This window comes from Oryx dammah, unplaced genomic scaffold (assembly GCF_014754425.2).
Source record: "Oryx dammah isolate SB20612 unplaced genomic scaffold, SCBI_Odam_1.1 HiC_scaffold_26, whole genome shotgun sequence".
In the NCBI taxonomy this organism is placed as follows: Eukaryota; Metazoa; Chordata; class Mammalia; order Artiodactyla; family Bovidae; genus Oryx; species Oryx dammah.
Genome location: NW_024070210.1, coordinates 73,177,537 through 73,202,604, shown reverse-complemented (window position 1 = coordinate 73,202,604; position 25,068 = coordinate 73,177,537). Strand labels below are relative to the sequence as shown.

General features: G+C 42.1%; 1 protein-coding gene and 1 long non-coding RNA gene across 2 annotated transcripts in view; both read right to left on the bottom strand.

The window, feature by feature from the left end:
• Positions 1–25,068, bottom strand: part of RYR3 (ryanodine receptor 3) — a 573,948-nt gene that overhangs the window by 512,265 nt on the left and 36,615 nt on the right. The gene's annotated exons all lie outside the window — the stretch shown is intronic.
• LOC120853270 lies at positions 1,150–11,589 on the bottom strand. Its single transcript, XR_005718752.1, has 3 exons — positions 11,579–11,589; positions 3,613–3,618; positions 1,150–1,299 (listed from the first exon to the last, which is right to left on the bottom strand). It is a non-coding gene; the product is annotated as an uncharacterized LOC120853270 (long non-coding RNA).

The following is a 25,068-nucleotide window of genomic DNA, read 5'->3' as shown; positions in this document are numbered from 1 at the left end:
CAAAGCCTTTGACTGTGTGGATCACAATGTGAAAGTGAAAGTGAAGTCGCTCAGTCGTGTCCGACTCTTCGCAACCCCATGGACTGCAGCCTACCAGGCTACTCTGTCCATGGGGTTTTCCAGGCAAGAGTACTGGAGTGGATCACAATAAACTGTGGAAAATTCTGAAAGAGATGGGAATACCAGACCACCTGACCTGCCTCTTGAGAAACCTATATGCAGGTCAGGAAGCAACAGTTAGAACTGGACATGGAAGAACAGACTGGTTCCAAATAGGAAAAGGAGTACGTCAAGGTTGTATATTGTCACCCTGCTTATTTAACTTATATGCAGAGAACATCATGAGAAATGCTGGACTGGAAGAAGCACAAGCTGGAATCAAGATTGCCGAGAGAAATATCAATAACCTCAGATATGCAGATGACACCACCCTTATGGCAGAAAAAGAAGAGGAACTAAAAAGCCTCTTGATGAAAGGGAAAGAGAAGAGTGAAAAAGCTAGCTTAAAGCTCAACCTTCAGAAAACGGAGATCATGGCATCTGGTCCCATCATTTCCTGGGAAATAGATGGGGAAACAGTGGAAACAGTGTCAGACTTTATTTATTAATTTTTTGGCTCCAAAATCACTGCAGATGGTGACTGCAGCCATGAAATTAAAAGACACTTACTCCTTGGAAGAAAAGTTATGGCCAACCTAGATAGCATATTCAAAAGCAAAGACATTACTTTGCCAACAAAGGTCTGTCTAGTCAAGGCTATGGTTTTTCCTGTGGTCGTGTATGGATGTGAGAGTTGGACTGTGAAGAAAGCTGAGCGCCGAAGAATTGATGCTTTTGAACTGTGGTGTTGGAGAAGACTCTTGAGAGTCCCTTGGACTGCAAGGAGATCCAACCAGTCCATTCTGAAGGAGATCAGCCCTGGGTGTTCTTTGGAAGGAATGATGCTAAAGCTGAAACTCCAGTACTTTGGTCACCTCATGCGAAGAGTTGACTCATTGGAAAAGACCCTGATGCTGGGAGGGATTGGGGGGCAGGAGGAGAAGGGGACGACAGAGGATGAGATGGCTGGATGGCATCACTGACTCGATGGAGGTGAGTCTGAGTGAACTCTGGGCGTTGGTGATGGACAGGGAGGCCTGGCGTGCTGCGATTCATGGGGTCACAAAGAGTTGGCCATGACTGAGCAACTGAACTGAACTGAACTGAGTTACTTTTTGAGAAAGCCCCAACACTATTGATGTCTCTTTTCTGTTAGAACTAGATACCATGGAATCATATCTCCTGCTTTTTCTGACATTTCTACAGTCTGCCTTGTTCAAGTCTAGAATTTCTCTGTCTAGTCTTCTTTAAATTTCTAAGAAACTCTAAGGAGAGAATCACTTTCTTCTGGAGTGCATTCTTCTCCAGCTCATCAATCTGGGACTTCCTTGTTTGACAAAATTCTGTCCATCTAGTCACTTCTTCTCCATTGTAGAAAAGGTCCTTTATTGTAAAGCATGTCAGTGCATTGTCTGGCCCTCTGCTTTTCAGCTGAATGTGTTTGCCTGCACAGGTCCAAATATTTGAATATTCTCACTGTTACTGTATCTTGCATTCCTCCCATTATTGTGCCCATGGTTTTACAAGCTGCTAACAAAAATCATGATCTGGCTAAAATGAGAATTTAGAGGAAAAGTACAGATGGGGATCCTACAAAGGAGTGTTCATGAGGTTGCATAGAAGGCAGCAATTTTGCTTAATCACTTGTTTTAAGATAATCACAGAACTTCTTTGGTCCACATAAAACACTGAGAACATGGAGAAAGAATAGATCTGTGCTGTGAACAATGAGCTAACCACAGAGACGCACGGCTTTGTGCTGCACTGTCCAACAGATGTATCACGTGAGACACACATGTAATATAAACATTCTAGGAGCCTCACTTTAAACATGTAGAAAAAGGTGAAATAACTGTTCAGAACATTTTTTTTAACCCAATAGATCCAAAATATTGTCACCTCAGCATGAAGTGAGTGAAAGTTGCTCAGTGATATCTGACTCTGTGTGATTTCATGGACTGCAGCCGCCAGGCGCCTCTGCCCATGGAATTTTCCAGGCAAGAATACTGGAGTGGGTTGCCATTTCCTTCTCCAACCTCAGGATGGACTCAATATTAAAAAGTCACTATGAAATATTATGTAGTTTTATGCTAGGTCTTTGAAATCTGGTGTATAATTCTGATTTACTACACATCTCAATTATGATGTTAAATTTTCACCAGAAATACCTGATCTGTATTTATATTTTATAAAATTTACAGTTGAAAAAGTAGATCCTTATATCCACGTTGTTCCAAACATACTTAAAACATTTCCAACAGCTGGATTCAGTGTCTGTTTTTTAAACTTAAGCTTTAAACTCTAAACAAAATCTAAAATTTCAGTCCTCAGTTGCACCACCACATTTCAAGTGCTTAATAGCCATACATGGCTGGTGGCTACCAAACAAGACAGCACAATGGGGAGAAACAGAAAGTTTTCAATGCTATAACCTCTCTTTTAACAAAAATTTCTTGGCCTCAACACATAATAGTGATTTTTAAGCTGCTGCTGCTGCTGTTGCTTTTGCTTCAGTCATGTCTGACTCTGTGCTACCCCATAGACTGCAGCCCACCAGACTCCGCCATCCCTGGGATTCTCAAGGCAAGAACACTGGAGTGGGTTGCCATTTCCTTCTCCAATGCATGAAAGTGAAAAGTGAAAGTGAAGTCGCTCAGTCGTGTCCGACTCTTCACTACCGCACAGACTGCAGCCTACCAGTCTCCTCTGTCCATGGGATTTTCCAGGCAAGAGTACTGGAGTGGGGTGCCACTGTCTTCTCCAGATTTTTAAGTTAAGACCTCATTATTGAGAAAAGGCACACTGGCAAAAAAGATGTATTTAGTAATTCCTTTAAAAAATAATTTCATTTTACTAATTACAGTTATACCTACATATGCTTGAAAAATTATCAGTTCAGTTCAGTCGCTCAGTCGTGTCCGACTCTTTGTGACCCCATGAATCGCAGCACCCCAGGCCTCCCTGTCCAAAACCAACTCCCAGAGTTCACTCAGATTCACGTCCATCGAGTCCATGATGCCATCCAGCCATCTCATCCTCTGTTGTCCCCTTCTCCTCCTGCCCCCAATCCCTCCCAGCATCAGAGTCTTTTCCAATGAGTCAACTCTTCGCATGAGGTGACCAAAGTACTGGAGTTTCAGCTTTAGCATCATTCCTTCCAAAGAACACCCAGGGCTGATCTCCTTCAGAATGGACTGGTTGGATCTCCTTGCAGTCCAAGGGACTCTCAAGAGTCTTCTCCAACACCACAGTTCAAAAGCATCAATTCTTTGGCGCTCAGCTTTCTTCACAGTCCAACTCTCACATCCATACACGACCACAGGGAAAACCATAGCCTTGACTAGACAGACCTTAGTTGGCAAAGTAATGTCTCTGCTTTTGAATATGCTCTCTAGGTTGGTCATAACTTTTCTTCCAAGGAGTAAGCGTCTAAAAATTAAATTAAAAAATACAAAAATAAATATCTCAAAGAGTGTTTTTTTTTTTAAGTCAGCACACACATCTTTAGTATACCTGTGGCTTTGAAAAACTACTCTAATAACTCCTATTGTAACCTATGAATCCTGTATGCTAGAATCCACAGCCTAAAGGATTTCCCAGCACCCCAAAACTGAGCATTAGAGATCTGTACTGGTTATAATGCAGAGTACATCAAACAAAGGGCCAGGCAGGATGAACCAGATGCTGGAATCAAGACTGCCAGCAACAACCTCAGATAGGCAGATGATACCACTCTAATGGCAGAAAGAGGAGCTAAAGAGCCTCTTGGTGAGGGTGAATGAGGAAGAGTGAAACAGCTGGCTTAAAACACAACATTCAAGAAACTAAGATCACGGCATCTAATTCCATCACTTCATGACAAATAGATGGGGAAAAAGTAGAAACAGTGATAGATTTTCTTTTCTTGGTCTCCAAACTCACTGCAGATGATGACGACAGCCACAAATTAAAAGATGCTTGCTCCTTGGAAGGAAAACTATGACAAACCTAGAGAGCATATTAAAAAATAGAGATACTGCTTTGCTGACAAAGGTCTGTTAGTCGTTCAGTCATGTCTGACTCTTTGCAATCCCATGGACTGTAGCCCATCAGGCTCCTCTCTGCATAGATTCAACTGGCAAGAATACTGGAGTCATTCCCTTCTCCAGGGGATCTTTCTGACCCAGGGATTGAACCCAGGTCTCCTGCATTGCAGGCAGATTCTTTACCATCTGAGCCACCAGGAAAGCCAAAGTCAAAGGTATAGTCTTTACAGTAATCATGTATGGATGTGAGAGATGGACTATAAAGAAGGCTGAGTGCCAAATAATTGATGCTTTCAAATTGTGGTGCTGGATAAGATTCTTGATAGTCCCTTGGACTGCAGGGAAATCAAACCAATCAACACTAAAGCAAATCAACCCTGAGTCTTCACTGGAAGGACTGAGGCTGAAACTGAAGCTCCAATACTTTGGCCACCTGATGCAAAGAACTGATTTACTGGAAAAGACCCTGATGCTCAGAAAGATAGAAGGCAAGGAAGGGAATGGAACGACAAAGGATGAGATAGTTGGATGGTATCACCGACTCAATGGACATGAGTTTGAGCCAACTCCGAGAGGCCAGAGAAGCCTGGAGTGCTGCAGTTTATGGGGTCACAAAGAGTCAGACACAGGTTAGTAACTGAACAACAACAACTGGTTAAAATGGAAGAGAAAGCTCTGAATCTATTATCAAGCTTTAACATACTCAAACAAACTAGTTATCAATTGTTAGCAAGTCAGTAATCAACACAGAACCAAGACATTTTAATTGGAATGAGGAGGAAGGTAAGAAGGAAAATCCAGAGCACTGGCCACACTGGCTAAGGAAGTCTCTCTGCAAAGGATGCTGCTGCTGCTGCTAAGTCGCTTCAGTTGTGTCTGACTCTGTGCGACCCATAGACGGCAGTCCACCAGGCTCCTCCGTCCCTGGGATTCTCCAGGCAAGAATACCGGAGTGGGTTGCCATTTCCCTCTCCAATGTATGCATGCATACTAAGTCGCTTCAGTCGTGTTCGACTCTGTGCAACCCTATGACCAGGCTCCTCTGTCCACAGGATTCTCTAGGCAAGAATACTGGAGTGGGTTGCCATTTCCAAGGATAAAGTGAGATAAACAAAGACAGTAGGCACTGCAAAAAAGCTGCCTACTTTCTCTCTGTTGCTGATGGATGCACAAGACACCCTTGCATTGTTCATTCTATGCTGATTTATTCAACGTGCATGGAACAGCCATCCTGTGTGGATCACTGTGTTGGGGAAGAAGAAGTTAGGACAGAGTGAGTTTACAAAGAAGTACCTAATTCACTGCCCTGTGCTAAAGCCACTGCCTTTATTCTCCAATAGAGGAGAGAAGACCCAAGCTCAACAGATACTATCACAATGTAAAAAGTATAGGTGGCATAAGACAAGGGAAATAAATTATACAGATTTCACAAGAGGAAAATATTAATACATTCCAGGAAGGTTAGGGAAACTTTGGGGGAGGGGAAGACTTTACTGTCTTGTCTTGAGCACTGAAAGATAGTCATGATGAAACATAAAATGTTCCAGAGAAAGACTTTCCAAGCCTAGAGTCAAGTGTGAGAAGCCACATGGAAAAGCATGGGGTGGGATGCAGTAGAGGGGAAACTGAGCAATTCAACTCTATTACAACACTGGGTGAAAGAGAGAGCTAAGGTGGATAAGTAAGGCTGCAGTCAACCTTGGCTGCCAGGCTAAGAGTTGGGTCCTGGGGCCTCTGTTCTACCATCTGAACAGAGGGTTTAAACATATAAACACATTTATACAATTATGCAGGATTATACCCATGAAATGATGATGATGATGAAGACAACTAACATTTACTGAGTGCTTGTGGCAGTGCTTGAAAACCTACTCTCCATGGTTTACATGCATTATCTCACTTAATTCTCCCAACAACCCCATGATGTGGAAGAGAGGGGGATCATCAGGCTGCTCATTTTGGAACAAGCAAAGCAAAAGAGAACAGAAGACAAAAATACCAAAGAATAAATGCTGTAACACAAGCCAACAGGGAGTTCGTATTTACAAGAGCTGCAGAGTCTTTGGTACAAAAAATAAGTGACACACCACAGGAGGCAGGAGCAATGTGTAATAAACATATACCTTTAACCTGTTGGATTCACCTCCTGGGGGACACTATGAAGACAGTTGGAAGACGGTCCTGCCTGACTAAGGATACCTGGTCAGTGGCCAAATGGCTCAGGCCCTGGGGCCCCACTGCCTTATCAGCTGGCTTCTGATCAGTTCCCTTCCTGGGGCTTGCACAGGACCCTGCTTACAGAGGAAGATGCTGAGGTTAAGTCACTCTTTCTCTAAGTATGGTTCTGGGACAACAATCCTCTAAATCATTTGAGATTTGCTAAAATGCAGATTACTGGGTCCCATTCTAGATTGATTAGCTGAGAATCACTGAGAGTAGGCTCTGGGAATCTATGTTTTTAACATGGCATCAGGTTATTCTTCACACACCGGGAACCAGGGACCACTGGCTTGTGTATCAGCCAAGGCACTGCCATTCCAGAAGGGAAAAACACAAAATAAGAGGGCTCGTCAAGGTTGGGAGCTGTTAACTTCACAGTGAAGCAAGCCCTTTCTACTGCTAATTTAGTCCATGTTTTGCATTAAAGATGCTGCCTGTGGCCTGGGCACCTGCAACTTTTGCATTTTCTTTTACTTTTCTCTGCTCTGGCTACTCTTCAAAAGGAGACATCCGTGAACTTTATTCTTCCTCATCCTTTCCTCTGAAGTCTATCCTATTGATACCATCATATAAATTTCCACACTGGTGGAATAGAGAGAGCCATGCGTGGTCAGGTAGTTTTATTTCTCTAATGCTTTCGCAAAAATGGCATTAGTGTATATTTGCTCACTATCCAACCAATGAGGCTATAGATTGCCAAGGCGTCCTAGTCTTTGTAATAATTTTGTTACATGTTTAGCAGGCACTCGGTGGTGAGTCCTGGGTGAGGAAGAAAGAGCTGCTTTACCAAATAGGAGAGCTGCGATCTAGTGTCTATTTCTCACTGTACACACGAAGGTGCAGTAGTAAAACTACACCAGCCCAGCTGATGACCTGCATCCAGGTGCATAAGCCACGTGGACGAGAAGCCCACAGTTAGCAGGGAACATGCCGTGTGCTCCAACTAGACTAGGAGCTGTCCTGTACACCATCTTTCCCTTAACAGAGCCACTACTGCTCTGGGCTGAGGAAGGGAGGCAGGAAGGGAAGAAGAGAGGGAAGAGAATCAGGGAGGAAGGGGGTGTCCAACATCTGCTCAGACCCCAGTCTACTGTTTCATCTCCAAGAGTAGAGAGCTGGCCACTCTGAGGCACGTGCCAGACTCCTTAGTTGCCGGGGGCTATAGAAATTCTCAAGGAAAGATTCAAAGTGAAGGCACCTTGGAGTTGAACCACTCAGGGGCAAATCACAGCTCGCCCACTTGCCAATTGTATTCTTCAGGAGGTCTTTTACCCTCTCTAAGGTTCCAATTCCCCATTTGTAAACTTCATTCAAATATATATTAAGCAAGCCCTTGGTGTTTAGTAGACAGAATGAAAACATGCATCCTCAAGAAGCCTTGCACATAAATGTCCATAACAACTTTATTCATCAGATAAATGACAGCCCCACCAGGGCTTCCCTGGTGGCCCAGAGGTTAAAGCCTCTGCCTGCAGTGTGGGAGACCCGGGTTCGATCCCTGGGTTGGGAACATCCTCTGGAGAAGGAAATGGCAACCCCCTCCAGTATCCTTGCCTGGAAGATTCCATGGACGGAGGAGCCTGGTGGGCTACAGTCCATGGAGTAGCAAAGAGTCGGACACGACTGAGTGACTTCAGTTTCTTTCACTTTATTCATCAGAACCAAGGACTGTAGACACCCATCAGCAGGTGAACTGATCAACTGATACATGCGGATAATACAACACTACTCAGCAAAAAAAAGAAGCAAACCACTGGTACATGAAATAACATCAGTGGAGAGATACACAGACAGACAGATCAACCTATAATAGATAGATGTACATCGTATCTATAACAATATGCTGAACAAAAGAAGCCAGACACAAAAGCGTACACACTACAGGATTCCTTTCACATGAAATTCTAGAAAAGACAAACCTAACCTATAGGGATTGAAAGCAGAACAGTGTTTGCCTGAGCCTAGGAGCTGGGCAGTGGGCAGGGACTGACTATACTGACCATAAAGGGACAGGAGGAAATCTTTTGGGAGACTGCTCCATCAATGATTGTAGTAGTGGTTATGCAGGTTTATACACTTGTCAAAATTCATCGCAATAACCACTTGTCAAAATTCATCGCATTTAAGTTCATTTTAAGTGGGTATATTTTATTGTACTTAATGGCATCTCAATAAATAAAATGTATTTATATATGGCACTACCATATGCTGGGTACTGTTCTTGGTGCTAGGATGTGGTCATGAATGAAACAAAATGTCTGTCCTCATTAACTTTAGTTTGTAAAGAGGGAAGACATTTGTTGTTGTTCAGTACCGAGTTGTGTCTGACTCTTCCTCACCCCGTGGACTGCAGCATGCTAGGCTTCCCTGTCCCTCACTATCTCCCAGAGTTTGTCCAGGTTCATGTCCATTGATTGGTGATGCCATCCAAACATCTCATACTCTGTTGCCCTCTTCTTCTGCCTTCAATCTTTCCCAGCATCAGGGTCTTTTCCAATGAACTCATTGTGATTAATTCAATCATCAAAATAAAGACAGGTAAGGGGATACAGAGGAACAGAGGTTTTGTTTTAGACAAAGGGCCAGAGAAGGCCCCTCTGAAGAGACTACATTTTGAGCAGAGGCTTCAATGACATGAGAGAAAGAGATGGGGAGAGAGACAGCCAGAAAAGGAGAGGCAGGAGGAGATGATGATGATGATGATCCAGGGGAAGAAGCGCCCAAGCACTGGAAACAGGAAGTACAAGGGCTCAGAGGCCGAACTGTGTCTCGGTCACCCATCTGTGAGCTCAGACTCGAGCAGCCATCCGGGAAACGTGTCAGGGTTTCTCCTCTGGAAAACTCTCTCGGCCTCTGTTTGTCTTACTCAGAGTTTGTTTGACAGTGTCTCTTGCTGACTCATAAAGAAAGGGGTTCAGGCAAGACTGAAATGCGTCAGACTCAGTTCTGTATCTAGGAGTAAAATTCTCTGTTGTGCTAATGTGAAAAAGAGGCTGCAGAAACATAGGACCTCACGTGACAAGGAAACCACGATGACTGAAGCCAGCTGAGCACGGCTGGGAGCAGGAGACTAAAGACCTGACCCTGCAGCTCTTCTGAGGACTGTGCAGAAAACCTGGAATAGAGAATGTTGGGCGAGGTGGCAAGAACACACAGAAGAGCTAACTGTACAAAAAGATCTTCAAGACCCACATAGCCACGATGGTATGATCACTCACCTAGAGCCAGGCATCCTGGAATGTGAAGTCAAGTGGGCCTTAGAAAGCATCATGATGAACAAAGCTAGTGGAGGTGATGGAATTCCAGTTGAGCTATTTCAAATCCTGAAAGATGATGCTATGAAAGTGCTACACTCAAAATGTCAGCAAATTTGGAAGACTCAGCAGTGGCCACAGGACTGGAAAAGGTCAGTTTTCATTCCAATCCCAAAGAAAGGCAATGCCAAAGAATGTTCAAACTACTGTACAATTGCACTCATCTCACATGCTAGCAAAGTGATGCTCAAAATTCTCCAAGCCAGGCTTCAACAGTACATGAACCATGAAATTCCAGATGTTCAAGCTGGATTTAGAAAAGGCAGAGGAACCAGAGATCAAATTGCCAGCATCCACTGGATCATGGAAAAAGCAAGAGAGTTCCAGAAAACATCTGCTTTATTGATATGCCAAAGCCTTTGACTGTGTGGATCACAACAAACTGCGGAAAATTCTGAAAGAGATGGCAATACCAGACCACCATACCTACCTCCTGACAAATCTGTATGCAGGTCAAGAAGCAACAGTTAGAACTGGACATGGAACAACAGACTGGTTCCAAATTGGTAAAGAAGTACGTCAAGGCTGTATATTGTCACCCTGCTTATTTAATACTTATGCAGAGTATATCATGCAAAATGCCAGGCTAGGTGAAGCACAACTGGAATCAAGATTACTGGGAGAAATATCGATCACCTCAGATATGCAGATGACACCACCCTTATGGTAGAAAGCAAAGAACTAAAGAGCCTCTTGATGAAAGTGAAAGCAGAGAATGAAAAAGCTGGCTTAAAACTCAACATTCAGAAAACTAAGATCATGGCATCCAGTCCCACCATTTCGTGGCAGATAGATGGGGAAACAATGGAAACAGTAAGAGATTTCATTTTCTTGGGCTCCAAAATCACTGTAGATGGTGACTACAGTCATGAAATTAAAAGACGCTTACTCCTTGAAAGAAAAGCTATGACCAATCTAGACAGCATAATAAAAAGCAGAGACAATACTTTGTCAACAAAGGTCTATCTAGTCAAAGCTATGGTTTTTCCAGTAGTCATGTATGGATGTGAGAGTTGGACTATAAAGAAAGCTGAGCGCTGAAGAATTGATACTTTTGAACTGTGGTGTTTGAAAAGACTCTTGAGAGTCCCTTGGACTGCAAGGAGATGAAACCGGTCAATTCTAAAGGAAATCAGTCCTGAATATTCATTGGAAGGACTGATGCTGAAGCTCCAATACTTTGGCCACCTGATGCGAAGAACTGCCTCATTGGAAAAGACCCTGATGCTGGGAAAGATTGAAGGCAGGAGGAGAAGGGGATGACAGAGGATGAGATGGTTGATGGGGAATCACCAACTCGATGAACATGAGTCTGAGTAAGCTCCGGGAGTTGGTGACGGACAGGGAAGCCTGGCGTGCTGCTGTCCATGGAGGTCCCAAAGAGTCAGACACGACTAAGCGACTGAACTGATGTTGGAAAATGAGTGGAAACATTTGTTTGTTATTGTTACTGCTGTATCTTCTTTTTAGTATAAGAAACAAATGATTTTATATGATATGATTTATACTTTTGAAGCCTCATGCTGGTTGCTTTGCAAAACAGAGGTGGAAGGGAGGAAAGACGAAGGCAGTAGTTAGGAGACTATTGCAGCACCCAGGCAAGAAGTGACAGTGACCAGGACTAGTCTGTAAGAATGGAGGAGGCAGAAGGTGGGTCAGGCTAAACTGGGGGAGTAAAGAGTACCTACCTCATCAAGAGGCTCCGAGGAAAAACAATAGAAATCCATGTACTCTAAGTACCTAAGTACTTAAAACGTACTCAGAATACTCTAAGCACTTGAAATACTCTTTAGAATAGTACTTAGAATATTGTAAGAAAAATGGAATAGAAATGTGTTTAGAATATGCTAAGCCCCTGAAAAGTACTTATCCGAGCACCTGGCATATAGTTAAGGACTCACTGTGAGCTACGATTTTCACACTTCCTTGGTAGAAGAACAGCCATCATCCCTGGGGAAGGCAGCACTTTATGTTCTTGGTCAAAGGGTTGTGAGGGGGCCTCATCTTCACAAGTTTAACTGCTGCTGAGGTGCAGGGGACTGTGACTGAAGCAAACTTTAATAGTGTTAAAATCAAGGTAAAATTATTCCGACTTTTTCCACACTGTTGTTACCCCTGTTTCAATAACAGTCATTACAAGGATATGCAGTCAAAACTCTTATGAACATTAGACTCTAGGGCAGGAATTAAGGACCTGAGCTCCATCCAGGTCCCAGGCTGAATCATGTCAGGTCGCTATGTTTCTGCAGCCTCTTTTTCTCATTAGCACAACAGAGAATTTTACTCCTGGATACAGAACTGAATCTGATGCATTTCAGTCTTGCCTGAACCCCTTTCTGTATGAGTCAGCTAGAGACACTGTCAAACAAACTCTGAGTAAGACAAACAGAGGCTGAGAGAGTTTTCCAGAGGAGAAACCCTGACACGTTTCCCAGATGGCTGCTCGAGTCTGAGCTCACAGGCAGGAGTGCCCAGGACAGAGCCACACCTGTGCCCCAGCCTGCTTGATGCAGTGTGGTTTCTCTGGCCAAGTCCATGAAGTTAGCATAATTATCTTTATTTTATCACAGTAAAAAGCAAAGCACAGTGCAAATATGTGAGTTGTTAATGGTCACTCAGCCAGGATTTAAACCAACTTGACTCCATTCTCCTCTGCCAGCACAGAAGAAAGTAATCAGAGGTGAAGCAAGTCCCCTCACACTTTAAGGTAAAAGGCAGTGATGCTATACTGGTTTTTAAAAAGGTCTTCGATGCAGCCCTTCTTCCAGTGAAGTTTCCAATCTGATCCAATACAAGTTTGTCATTCATGTAAAACACTTCTCATCTAAAAGACCAATACAAGTTTGTCATTCATGTAAAACACTTCTCATCTAAAAGACCTCAAACACGATCAGGTTCAACAGTGATGCCAGGAGGGAAAAAGTACTCTGTATGTTTGTGTTTAAACGGTAATTAAAAGTTAGTGAAAGGAGAAGCTATGTATTACAATATTCATAAATTCTACATTGTCTAGCTTATGTATAAAGATCACTGCTCATTATTTATTCATTTATTATTTTTGTCTGTGCTGGGTCTTGGCTGCTGAGTAGGCGTTTCTCAAAGTTGTAGTGAGCAGCGCTACTTTCTAGTTGCGGTGCATGGGCTTCACACAGCAGGGGCTGCTCTTGTTGCACAGCAAAGGCTCCAGGGTTCACGGGCTTCAGTGGTCGTGGCTCACTGGCTGTAGAGCAGAGGCTCAACAGTTGTGGTACAAGGGCTCAGTTGCTCCCTGCCATGTGGGATCTTCCCAGATCAGGGATCAAACCCATGTCTCCTGCATTGGCAGGAGGACTCTCTACCACTGAGACACCAGGAAAGCTTGATCACTGCTCATTTTAAATAGGCATTATAAAATAACTTTAAATACAGAAACTCAGCAAATTGGGAAATCTGGATGGCTGAGTCAGTAGAATTAGATTCAAATTTTAAAACTTGAAGGTATTTGCACATTAGAAAAATTCTGAAGCCTAGGAGAATCGATGACAGATTAGGGTAATATGGGGTGTCATGCAGGTCCCTTGGGGATGACAGTGATGCCCAGATCACTCTGATCAACACAGCCTTACATTTCTCTTGTCAAGTAAGCAAGACCAATGTGGCAAATAAGTTTCCCCAAATAAGTAAGTCCCTACAAGAGCAGGGGGTCTTGTTTGTTTGTTTGGTGGGTCTTGTTTGTTTCCTCTTTCTCAGATCATTCAAGAACAGAGCTGATGTCATCTTAAAGAAGTACAGTAGGTAGTACCTAAATAATACAGGCCTGATTAAGTATCAGAAAAAGAAGGCTAGGCCCTCTTTCAACATTTTTAGACCTCTCTTTGCTACAAACACTACACATGTCACATACCAGACCACATGGTGAGAAAACAAAGACAATGGCAGCAAACAGAGAAGTAAAGGCAGGCAGGACAGTAAGAAGGCCAGAACGTACCCTCCACTTCCTAAAGACCCATCCAAGAGAATCAGAGAAAGTCACAAGGCATGGGACTCAGTCCTTTCTAAAGAAGCATCTGGACTAGACTACCTGATAATCAATGACTCTGCTAAACTCTGGCCCCTGAAATCATGTCTTTCCATATTATAACTGTTCAGTTCAGTTCAGTTCAGTCGCTCAGTCATGTCCGACTCTTTGCGACCCCATGAATCACAGTACACCAGGCCTTCCTGTCCATCACCAACTCCCAGAGTTCACTCAGACTTGCATCCATCAAGTCCGTGATGCCATCTAGCCATCTCATCCTCGGTCGTCCCCTTCTCCTCCTGCCCCCAATCCCTCCCAGCATCAGAGTCTTTTCCAATGAGTCAACTCTTCGCATCAGGTGGCCAAAGTACTGGAGTTTCAGCTTTAGCATCATTCCTCCCAAAGAAATCCCAGGGTTGATCTCCTTCAGAATGGACTGGTTGGATCTCCTTGCAGTCCAAGGGACTCTCAAGAGTCTTCTCCAATACCACAGTTCAAAAGCATCAATTCTTCGGTGCTCAGCCTTCTTCACAGTACAACTCTCACATCCATACATGACCACAGGAAAAACCATAGCCTTGACTAGATGAAACTTAGTCGGCAAAGTAACGTCTCTGCTTTTGAATATGCTATCTAGGTTGGTCATAACTTTTCTTCCAAGGAGTAAGCGTCTTTTAATTTCATGGCTGCAGTCACCATCTGCAGTGATTTTAGAGCCCCCCAAAATAAAGTCTGACACTGTTTCCACTGTTTCCCCGTCTATTTCCCATGAAGTGATGGGACTGGATGCCATGATCTTCATTTTCTGAATGTTGAGCTTTAAGCCAACTTTTTCACTCTCCTCTTTCACTTTCATCAAGAGGCTTTTTAGCTCCTCTTCACTTTCTGCCATAAGGGTGGTGTCATCTGCATATCTGAGGTTATTGATATTTCTCCCGGCAATCTTGATTCCAGCTGTGTTTCTTCCAGTCCAGCGTTTCTCATGATGTACTCTGCATTATAACTGTTACTATCTACCATTTATTGGATGCTTAGTGAAAGTGAGTGAGTGAAGTCGCTCAGTCGTGTCCGACTCTTTTCGATCCCATGGACTGTAGCCCACCAGGCTCCTCTGCCAATGGGATTCTCCAGGCAAGAATACTGGAGTGGGTTGCCATTTCCTTCTCCAGGGGATCTTCCCAACCCAGGGATCGAACCCAGGTCTCCCGCATTGCAGGCAGATGCTTTAACCTCTGAGCCAGTTAAATGTTGCCTTGGTGCCTAGATAGTAAACCTTAATCTTATCTACTGAACAATTTCTTAAGACTTGGAAGAAAGGTTTTCTTTCCAGATGTCAGAGTTCGTGAAGGCTTGCACGTGTCTGAGACTCCATCCCAGTGACTCAGCGGACTCTCTCCCCTTCATTCCTTACCCAGCTTTACATGTTCTTTTTTGTTGTTTGCTTTCTCCAAATGCAACAACAGTGCCCCTTTTTTGGCTGTACTGGGTCTTCATGCTATTCATAGGCTCTCTAGTTGCAGCGAGAAGGGGCTGCTCCCTAGTTGCAATGTGCAGGCTTCCCATTTCAGTGGTCTTGCCTGTTGCAGAGCACAGGGTCTAAAGATCATGAGCTTCAGTAGTTGTGGCTCATGGGCTCAGTAGTTGTAGCACATGGGGTTAGTTGCTCTGTGGGTCTTCCCAGATTAGGGACTGGAAGCACCTCCCCTGCACTGGCAGATGGATTCTTAACCACTGGACCACCAGGAAAGTCTCCATACACTCTCCTGATCTGAACTTGTGTCCCTGCCTCCACTCTGTGTCTTGGTCCCCTCTCAGGAGCCTCTTCAGAGGGGCTCCCTGGATTTTGATTTCCAACACACCTCCAAGATCCTCTCAGATCACCTTGATTGATGTATTGTGATCAGCTCTGCCTGACCCCACCCTCAGTCCAGAACCTCAGGAGCCAAGGCTGGGCCCAGAGCCCCCCCACCCTGCTTGTCCAGGGAGGAAGCTTTGCCAGGCTTAAGAAACAGAATCATAGATGTCAATAGCATTACTAAGGAAGTATAAGCTGCTATTATTAAATTCATTTCTAAAGTAAATCTTCCTTCAGTCAAGGCTAAGAGCTGATAATCTAGTCCAAGATAACACCTTTAAAAAACAGACTAGCTTTACAGATTGATGATATTTTTATCATTCATTCAGTTCAATTCCAGTGGTCTATTGTACATACTTCAATTTGAAAAATCACCAAATCACCAGACTTTAACAAAAACATTCTCAAATTTGCTAAGAGTAAGCCCCTCCAGAAAGATTCTAGTGCTTCTGATATAATGAATACAACTAAAGACTTCTTACATAAACTTATAACAATAGCTTTTATAAGTTACTTTTAACAAACTGTGACTTACCATAACAATCCATCACTCTAATTATTGTTTTGGAGTTCAAATCTTTGGTTGTTTGACAGCCTGACTATGATGCTTACTGAAGTTAATGAATCCATAAGCCCATAAATTTAATATTTTATTTGGTTATAGTCTTGCAAGTGAGTGAAATGAGCCAATCTTTCCTTTTCCCTACACAATTTTGGGCAATAAATTCTACTTTTACTTCTGTTTATCATCTTTACCTATAAATAGCTCACCTGTGGCAATTCCAGGTCCACCTGTCTTTTCTAGGTCCTTTGTCTCAGGCTCTGTTGAATATAGGAATAACTATAACTTCCTAACTTCCTACCAGTCTAGACAACTGATTCTGACTAATGGAAAAAACAGGTGGGAAATTCCCATTTGTTCCCATCTGTCTTAAGTATTTAGCTTCCATGGATCTCAACTCTCATACTAACTCAATATACAAACTTATGTTAATAATATATACCCTGGTTGGATGCCTAGTATGTGGCAAGTACTGTCACAATAAACCATCTATATATAGATGGGAGAACTGAGGGACTAACACTTGAGTAAGTGGTCAAAGCAAGTGGCAGCACTAACCAACCATCATAACACCAGACTGTTCTAAGTAGTCACTGGGCCAATGTCTTGCATTGTTATTATGGGTGATGACTATGCTAAGAGGCTTTGAATACCCATTTTTAATTTCATTTATTCTCGAAACAAACATATATGTGTTGAATATATAATCATTTCCATTTTACTAAGGAAGAAACCAACATTCAGAGAGAATATGTGACAATTTTTTTCTATACATTTTATTTTGATGTATTCTTAACTATCATTGTTTCTTCTGATTGTACCATTGCATCTGTCCATAGAGGAAGGTCTACTAATTCAAATTCAGACTTCTAAGCCCACCTCAAATATGATAGCCAGTAACCAGGGGGTTGATTCCATGAAGATCCACCCTCACCTACTTTTGTCTTTCTCACTTAATGACAGTAACTATAGTAATAATACTAACAATGACATAAATCATGATAGAACATTAACAGCATGTCAGAATACTTTATTGCTTTCCTTGTGACAAAGCTGTGAAGTAGAAATGATAATTATTCTGTTTTAAGAGATAAGGAATCTTGAGTTTAGTTGAGATTATATAGATTGCCAGAGGTCACCCATTCAGGAATATAGAGAAATGAGACTCTAACATAGACCTTCTTACTTCAAATTCTGAGCTGTTTCCAGTAAGTCATGTTGCTTCACTTAGATTCATCGAACCTCAACATATATATGACTTACGAATCTATGCTACAGTCCTCATCCTCTCAAATTCAAGTACAGCTCTACTATCCATCTGCTAGGCATCTCTATCCAAATGTCCTAGCTGTAAGTCTTTCGCTTGTTTCCCTCACAGTATCTACAACAGGGTCCTGAATGAAGTGGGTACTTAATGGTAATTACTGAATAAATAAATAAATAATTTCAAAGGAAAAAGGAGAGAAAGTCCCATAACTGAGCTAGGTGAGGAGGTGGGAACCTGGTCAGCATAGGTACCAGGAGATACCAAGCTCTCATCCTCTGCATCTCAGCACCATTGGGTACCACTGGCATCAGTGCTGCCCAGACCAGAAGAACAGGGTGAGAGGCAGCCATTTCCCTTGTGGCAGTTCAAGTGACAAAGGGTCTCCACAAACGCAGCTACAGTAGGAGAAACACCAGCCTGAGAGGTCCAGACCCTTTAGACGTCTCATGACTGGATTAAGATTAGTTCTGTAATATCCCAGGAGCAAATACAGCAGAAGAAAAGATAATCATGGCTTTGATTGTCTTATGGGGTAGCCAGAGTAGCAGCAAACCCATCTCTAATGTTCATCAGCAGAAAAAGCCTGGACAAACATCCTAAAGTTTCTAAACCTCAATTTCCTCATCTGTTTGATAAAGCTAATAACATACTTCACAGTGACAATAGGAGGGTAGTAAATGAGTTATTGCATGATACAAAATAAATATTAGCTATTATCAGAAGCATGATTTACTCTCCTTGCCATTAAATGACCACAAGTTAGAAACCTTCATGATTAAATATTGAAAACACAATTTTCCAAATCCCATGCTTCTTTTAGAAGATATAAGGATGATAAGCCTGCCTGCGAATGCCACGCTCTTAGCTGTCAGGGTACATGGTGAACGTGCTCAAAGGTGGTTCTGTCACAGACTAGCCAATGAAGTCCAGCTCCTTTACCTGTGAATTTCTAGGGAAATCAAGGATCACAGGACAGGGTACACTTCCAGCTCAGCCTGGAGAAACCCATCTCTGAAAGGAAGATCTCCTTATTCTATAGACAGTATATGTAAGAGTTATTGTTCTTCGCTGTTCAGTCACTCAGTCAGGTCCGACTCTTCTCAATCCCATGGACTGTAGAACGCCAGGTTTCCCGATCCTTCACTATCTCCCCAAGTTCACAAATTCATGTCCATTGAGTCAATGATGCCATCCAACCATCTCATCTTCTTTTGTCCCCTTATCCTCTTGTTCTCAATCTTGCCCAGCATCAGGGTCTTTTCAACTGTGTCAGCTCTTCGCATCAGGTACCCAAAGTATTGAAGCTTCGTATGTAAGAGTTAGTAAGAAACTACTCCCTAGCCCCATTCCGGTACCACAATTTCCTGCCATGCTCAGAAAGCTGATTGAATCAACCAGAGCAGGTTTGCAAAGTAGATGAAAGGCCTCGCATTTTCAAATAATGAGTCAAGAGCTGCATTATGAAGTGCTACTTGACACCTAGCAGTTCTTCTTTTTTGTAAAGATGCTCTCATTTACAGAATTTGAAAAGACTCCAGATATTTCCCCATGGGTAGTTTCAGGGCTTCACACATGGCATTAGTCAAAATGTTTGCACTTAACGTGTGCAGTTTGCAGAAAGAAAAGCAAATAGAAAGCAACACTATATCAGAAAAGATGGGGGCAAACCAGATTCCAAAGAGAGGATTAGAACTGAGTGGATAAAACACTAGCAAATGGGCATCTTACTGCATGGTTCTTTCACAAATGATTTCTTGGCAGGTGCTGCAGAGAGGTTGAATTGAATAGCTTCAAGGTCAAATGCATCCCTAAGGATTCTCATGGACGTCACCTGTATCTGAGAAAGTGGAATGTTAAACATTTATCTTGGGTAATGACAATAAACACTCATTAAATTTTGCATTTGCCATCTTCTTTTGCTATAGAACTCAAACCATTTGCCAGAATCACAAACTGATCTCAGAAGGTCATGTCAACCTTTTCTTTGATTCTGAACAGCCTTCAGATGAATGGATGTCCAAACGGCTCTTCAAAGATCTCTCAAAAGGGGGGAGTCACAGCTTTCCATTTCCCAGGGCTATACAGTTAGAAAGCTATCTCTTTTATAGAAGCTAAAGCTCCCTTACTGGGAGAGAACTCTCTTTCACATAGATGTTATGGGGTGAGGAGGGATATGTTATTCTTATAGAGGAGACTTTTCCTGAAGTGTCTGCCCTGGCCCTGGCAAAAACAAACCAAGATTGCTGTTAGACCTTCTATTAATTGGGGGGAAAACTGCTTTAAAAGGAATATTTCACAGAATCACAGTAATACACAATTTAGAGCCAAGAAGAACCTTCATAATATGTTAATCCAATGTCTGAGTTTAAAGAGTGGATAATTCCCTACTAACATGACCCGTGCTAAAACTGGGACAGTACTGGGTGAATCAATGTGGTTGGTTGTCTTATCCCACCAACCACCAATCACGTTCAATCTCTCAGCAAGTCTACTTAGCCCAATCTCCCAAATAGGCACCACCTCTGATGCTGTCTCTCTACCCCCACTTGTCCAAGCCATTTTCTAGTCTTGCCCATCATAATCACTCTCTAATGTGTTTCCCTGTTTCCATTCTTGTCCCCATAATATATCTTTTGCACCATTAAGAGTAAGCTCTTTTAAAAAGAGATCAAAACATCAATATCCTCCTTAAACTCTTTCAGCTGCTTCCCTTGGCAAATGGAATAACAGAAATATCTTACCAAGGCAAAAAAAACAGAGTTGACTGTACATTGCTACCTTCCAAATAAGGCTGTTCTTTCTGAAATTCAAATTAAATAGAAAATACATTTATATATCTCAGAAGAGTGAAGACGATGAAATAATACTGGGTTTGCTGTTCTAAACCTTTCTACTTGGTATAACAATGTCAGAAGACAACCCTACAGTGTAGGTTCTACATTTTGAGAAGCATTTTCCAAAGGAAAGCTCATTTAGGTCTAGGGGATATTTATAGCCCATGGTAAACATAATAGTCTAAGAGAAAAGCAAATGGGTCCACAAAGTCCTGATGTGTTAAGTGAGACATTTAGAGTTACTTTTATATATTTTTTAGAAATGGTCCAGTGATAGCTTTAACACTGACTCTTTAAATCACCACCATGCATGAACAGAAGTAGGACAGGCTTCTGCTTTAAAAGCTAATTGTATAACCAAGACATGAAGTCATCTAAATGTCCATCAAAAGATGACTGGATAAAGAAGATTTGGTACATAAGTACAATGGAATACTACTCAGCCATACAAAAGAAGGAAATACATTTGCAGAAACGTGGCTGGATATATAGATTATCATACTAAGTGAAGTAACTCAGATAAAGACAACTATCATCTAATATCATTTATATGTAGAATCTAAAATAATGCAAGTGAACTTATTTACAAAACAGACTCACAGACTTAGAAACCAACTTATGGTTACCAAAGCAGAAAAGGGGGAGGGATAAATTAGGAATTATGTGTCCGGGACTAACAGACACATACTACTATATATAAAATAAACAAGAACCTATTGTATAGCACAGAGAACTATATCCAGTATCTTGTAATAACTTATAATGAAAAAGAATCTGAAAAAGAATATATACATAAAGTGTGTGTGTGTGTATACATAACTTAATCATTTTGGTGTACACCTGAAATATAAATCAGTTCTACTTTAATTCTTTCTTTCTTTTTTTTTTTTTTTGGCCACATCGCATGGCATGCATGTTCTTAGTTCTCCATCCAGGGATCACACATGTACAGTGGAAACTTGGAGTCTTAATCACTGGACCACCAGGGAAGTCCAACTATGCTTCAATTTTTAAAAAAGACTAATTGTAGTAGCCAACCTTAAGCCTCAATGATACTAATCAAAAGCTTTGACACTAAAGCTTTTGCCGGTTAATAATATCTTATTCACTATTAGCTAAAAGAGTATCAGAGGAAGCATAAACACACACACACAGAGTACCAGAGCCAAAGTAACTGAGATGCAAAGAAATACCACTATCTTTTTAAAGCCACATAGCTAGCAATAAGCAGAGCCAGAACTAAGCATCAAATCTCTTGAGTTTTTTGTACCTATTTCCCCACTGCTTCAGCCCAGTTAAGTCAATGCAAAAGTCTCCAAAGTGTGGTGGGCTTGGTCTGGCAGGGAGAATCTGGAACAGTGGATATCAAGACAAGAAGGGGAGGAAGAAAGTATTGGCTGTGTTAGAACAACTGATCTTGTTTATCACCAGAAGGCTTCAAACCTAAAGCTGTTCTTTGAGACTAAAAAATTTAACAACACATGAGAGACATTGTTAAGAGGATGAAAAGACAAGCATAGAATGGGGGAAAGTATTTGCAAAACATATCTGATAAAAGGATCTGTATCTAAAGATGTATAACAAGAACTTTTAAAACTCAACAATAGGGACTTTCCTGGCAGTCCAGTGGTTAAGACTGTGCTCCCAATGCAGGGGACACAAGTTTGATTCCTGGCCAGGGAACTAAGATTCTGTATGGCTACAAAAAAAAAATAAAGCCCTCAACAATAAGAAAACAAACAGCCCAATTAAATACAGATAAAATATCTCAATCGACACCTAAAGAAGATAAGCAGATGGTCAAAAGCACTATGAATAATTGCTTATCATCATTTGTCATTAGGAATTGGAAATTAAAATAATAATGAGATGCCGCCACACACCTATTAGAATAGCTAAACCCAGAAAACTGACAATGCTGGCAAGGTTGCCAAGCAACAGGAAGTCTCACTCATTGCTGCTGGGAATGCAAAATGGTACTGCCACTCTAGAAGACAGTTTGGCAGCCTCTTACAAAGTAAACATAGTCTTACTATCCAGTCCAGCATTCATGCTCTGACGTATTTACTGAATTTATTTGAAACTTTATGTCCACACAAAACCCTGCACATGAATATTATTAATAGCAGCTTTAGTCACAATTGCCAAAACTGGAAGCAATCAAGATGTCCTTCAATAGGTGAATGGATAAACAAACTAGGATACATCCATCCAATGGAATATTATTCTAACAAAACAAAAAGAGCTCTCAAGCCACAAAAAGACATGGAGGAATCTTAAGTTCACATTGCTAACTGAGAGAAACCAGTGTGAAAAGGTCTCCTACTATATAATTCTAACTACACATATGACCTTCTGGAAAAGCCAAAACTATAGATACAGTGAAAAGATCAGTGATTGCCAGGGGTCCAGGGGAGGAAGGGTGACGTGAAGCACCAGGGGATTTTTAGGGCGATGAAACTATTCTATATGATACTATAATGTGGATATATGATACTAAGCATCTGTCAACACCTACTGAACTTTATAGCATAAAAAGTGAATCTTAACACATGCACATTTAGGAAAATCATTTAGAAGATGAGAAAACATTGAAAAAGAATGGATATGATGACAACAAGAATCTAATTTTACTGCAAATGTATGAAACAAACTTACTGAGGAGTGCAGAGAAGACGCTACTCCATGTAACTTTGGAAATGAATGAAGTCGATAAGACTAAAGGCAAAATGAACTGCACGTGGCCCTGTATTCTAGTAGACTTAGTTGTCTCCCACAGGGAAACAAAGGGTCAACAATTCTGATATCGTTACATGTGTAGACCAGAAGTGAGCCATTAAGTAAATGGATGGTGGATGGATGGAAACAAATTTTTCACTCATTTCTATTTAGTTGCTCAGTAGTGTCTGACTCTTTGTGACCCCATGCACTGCAGCACACAAGGCTTCCCTGTCCATCACTAACTCCCGCAGTTTGCTCAAACTCATGTCCATTGAGCTGGTGATGCCATCCAACCATCTCATTCTCTGTCGTCCCCTTCTCCTCCTGCCCTCAATCTTTCCCAGCATCAGGGTCTTTTCCAGTGAGTTAGCCCTTTGCATCAGGTGGCCAAAGTATTGGAGCTTCAGCTTCAGCATGAGTCCTTCCAATGAATATTCAGGACTGATTTCCTGTAGGATTGACTGGTTTAATCCCCTCACAGTCCAAGGAACTCTCAAGAGTCTTCTCCAACACTAAAGATCAAAGGCATCAATTCTTTGGGGCTCAGCTTTCTTTATAGTCCAACTCTCACATCCATACATGACTACTGGAAAAATAAAATGACAGGGGTATGTCAAAAGAGCACAGAAGTCAACCAAAAGAGCTCCCAAGAGCTGAAATAATATGAGCCATAAAACAAAGTGATACCTGATTATAACTCAAAGTATAAAACAAGTATCCATTATTTCAGGGGTCCTTTCCCCATTGTTTACATTACCACCTGAGTTACGCCGCCTGTCAGATCACTGGTGGCATGAGATTCTCATAGGCGCACAACCCCTATTGTGAACTGTGCGCGTGAGGGATCTAGGTCTCGCGCTCCTTGTGAGAATGGACTGTCTGATGATCCGAGGTAGAGCTGAGAAGGTGATGCTAGCCCTGGGGAGTGGCTGCAAATACAGATTATCCTTAGCACAATAAATTTAATTAGTTTGACTCATCCCCAAACCATCCCCCCAACCCCAGTCTGTGGAAAACCTGTCTTCCACAAAACCAGCCCCTGGTGCCAAAAAGACCGGGGACCAGTGTACTGTTTCACACTGAAGAAAATGAGTGAATGCATTAATAAAGGGGGAGGTGAAACAAATCTATGCAGGAGGCTTCCAAATAATGTATGTATGCTCCACCCCCAAGGAGGTGGAGCATAACTCCCCACTCTTTGAATGTGGGCTGTGCATAGTGACCGACCTCCAAAGACGACAGTGTGGATAGACAGGTAAAAAGCACCTTGTCTGTGGAGAAACCTGACAAACATTGCATCAGCCACTGATCAAGGTCAGCACCATGAGTCATAAATCATCTTGATAACATGTACGCTTGATATGATGTGATGAACTCAACACTTCACCTCTGTGATCTTCCTCTCAAAAACTCAGAACCACAGCCTAAACATAAGAAAAACATCACCAGACAAATTCCAACAGAGGCACCTTCTACAGTATCCCTGATGAGTATGCCTCAAAATCGTCAAGGTCATCAACAACAAAGTCTGAGAAACTGTCATGAAAAATCTAAAGGAGACATGACACCTAAACGTGATATAGAATCCTGGTTGGGATCCTGGAACAGAAAAAGAACATTAGGTAAAAACTAAGGATATCTGAATAACTATGGATGTTAGCTAATAATCAGATATCAATATCAGTTGATTAACAGTAACAAATGGACCATCCTGATGTAAGATGCTAATAATAGAAGAGACGATGAGGGGGAGGAGAAGGCGATGGAACCCCCACTCCAGTACTCTTGCCTGGAAAATCCCATGGGTGGAGAAGCCTGGTGGGCTGCAATCCATGGGGTCACGAAGAGTCGGACACAACTGAGCAACTTCACTTTTACTTTTCACTTTCATGCATTGGAGAAGGAAATGGCAACCCACTCCAGTGTTCTTGCTTGGAGAATCCCAGGGACAGGCAAGCCTGGTGGGCTGCCGTCTATGGGGTCGCACAAAGTCGGACACAACTGAAGCGACTTAGCAGCAGCGGCAGCTGCATGAGGGTGAAGGGGAGTAATATGGGATCTCTGTACTATCTACTCATTTTTATCTGTAAATATAAAACTGTTCTGAAAAATAAAGCTTATGGAAAAAAAATCCACAACACTAATTTGTCTTCTGGCACACTATTTCTTAGGGC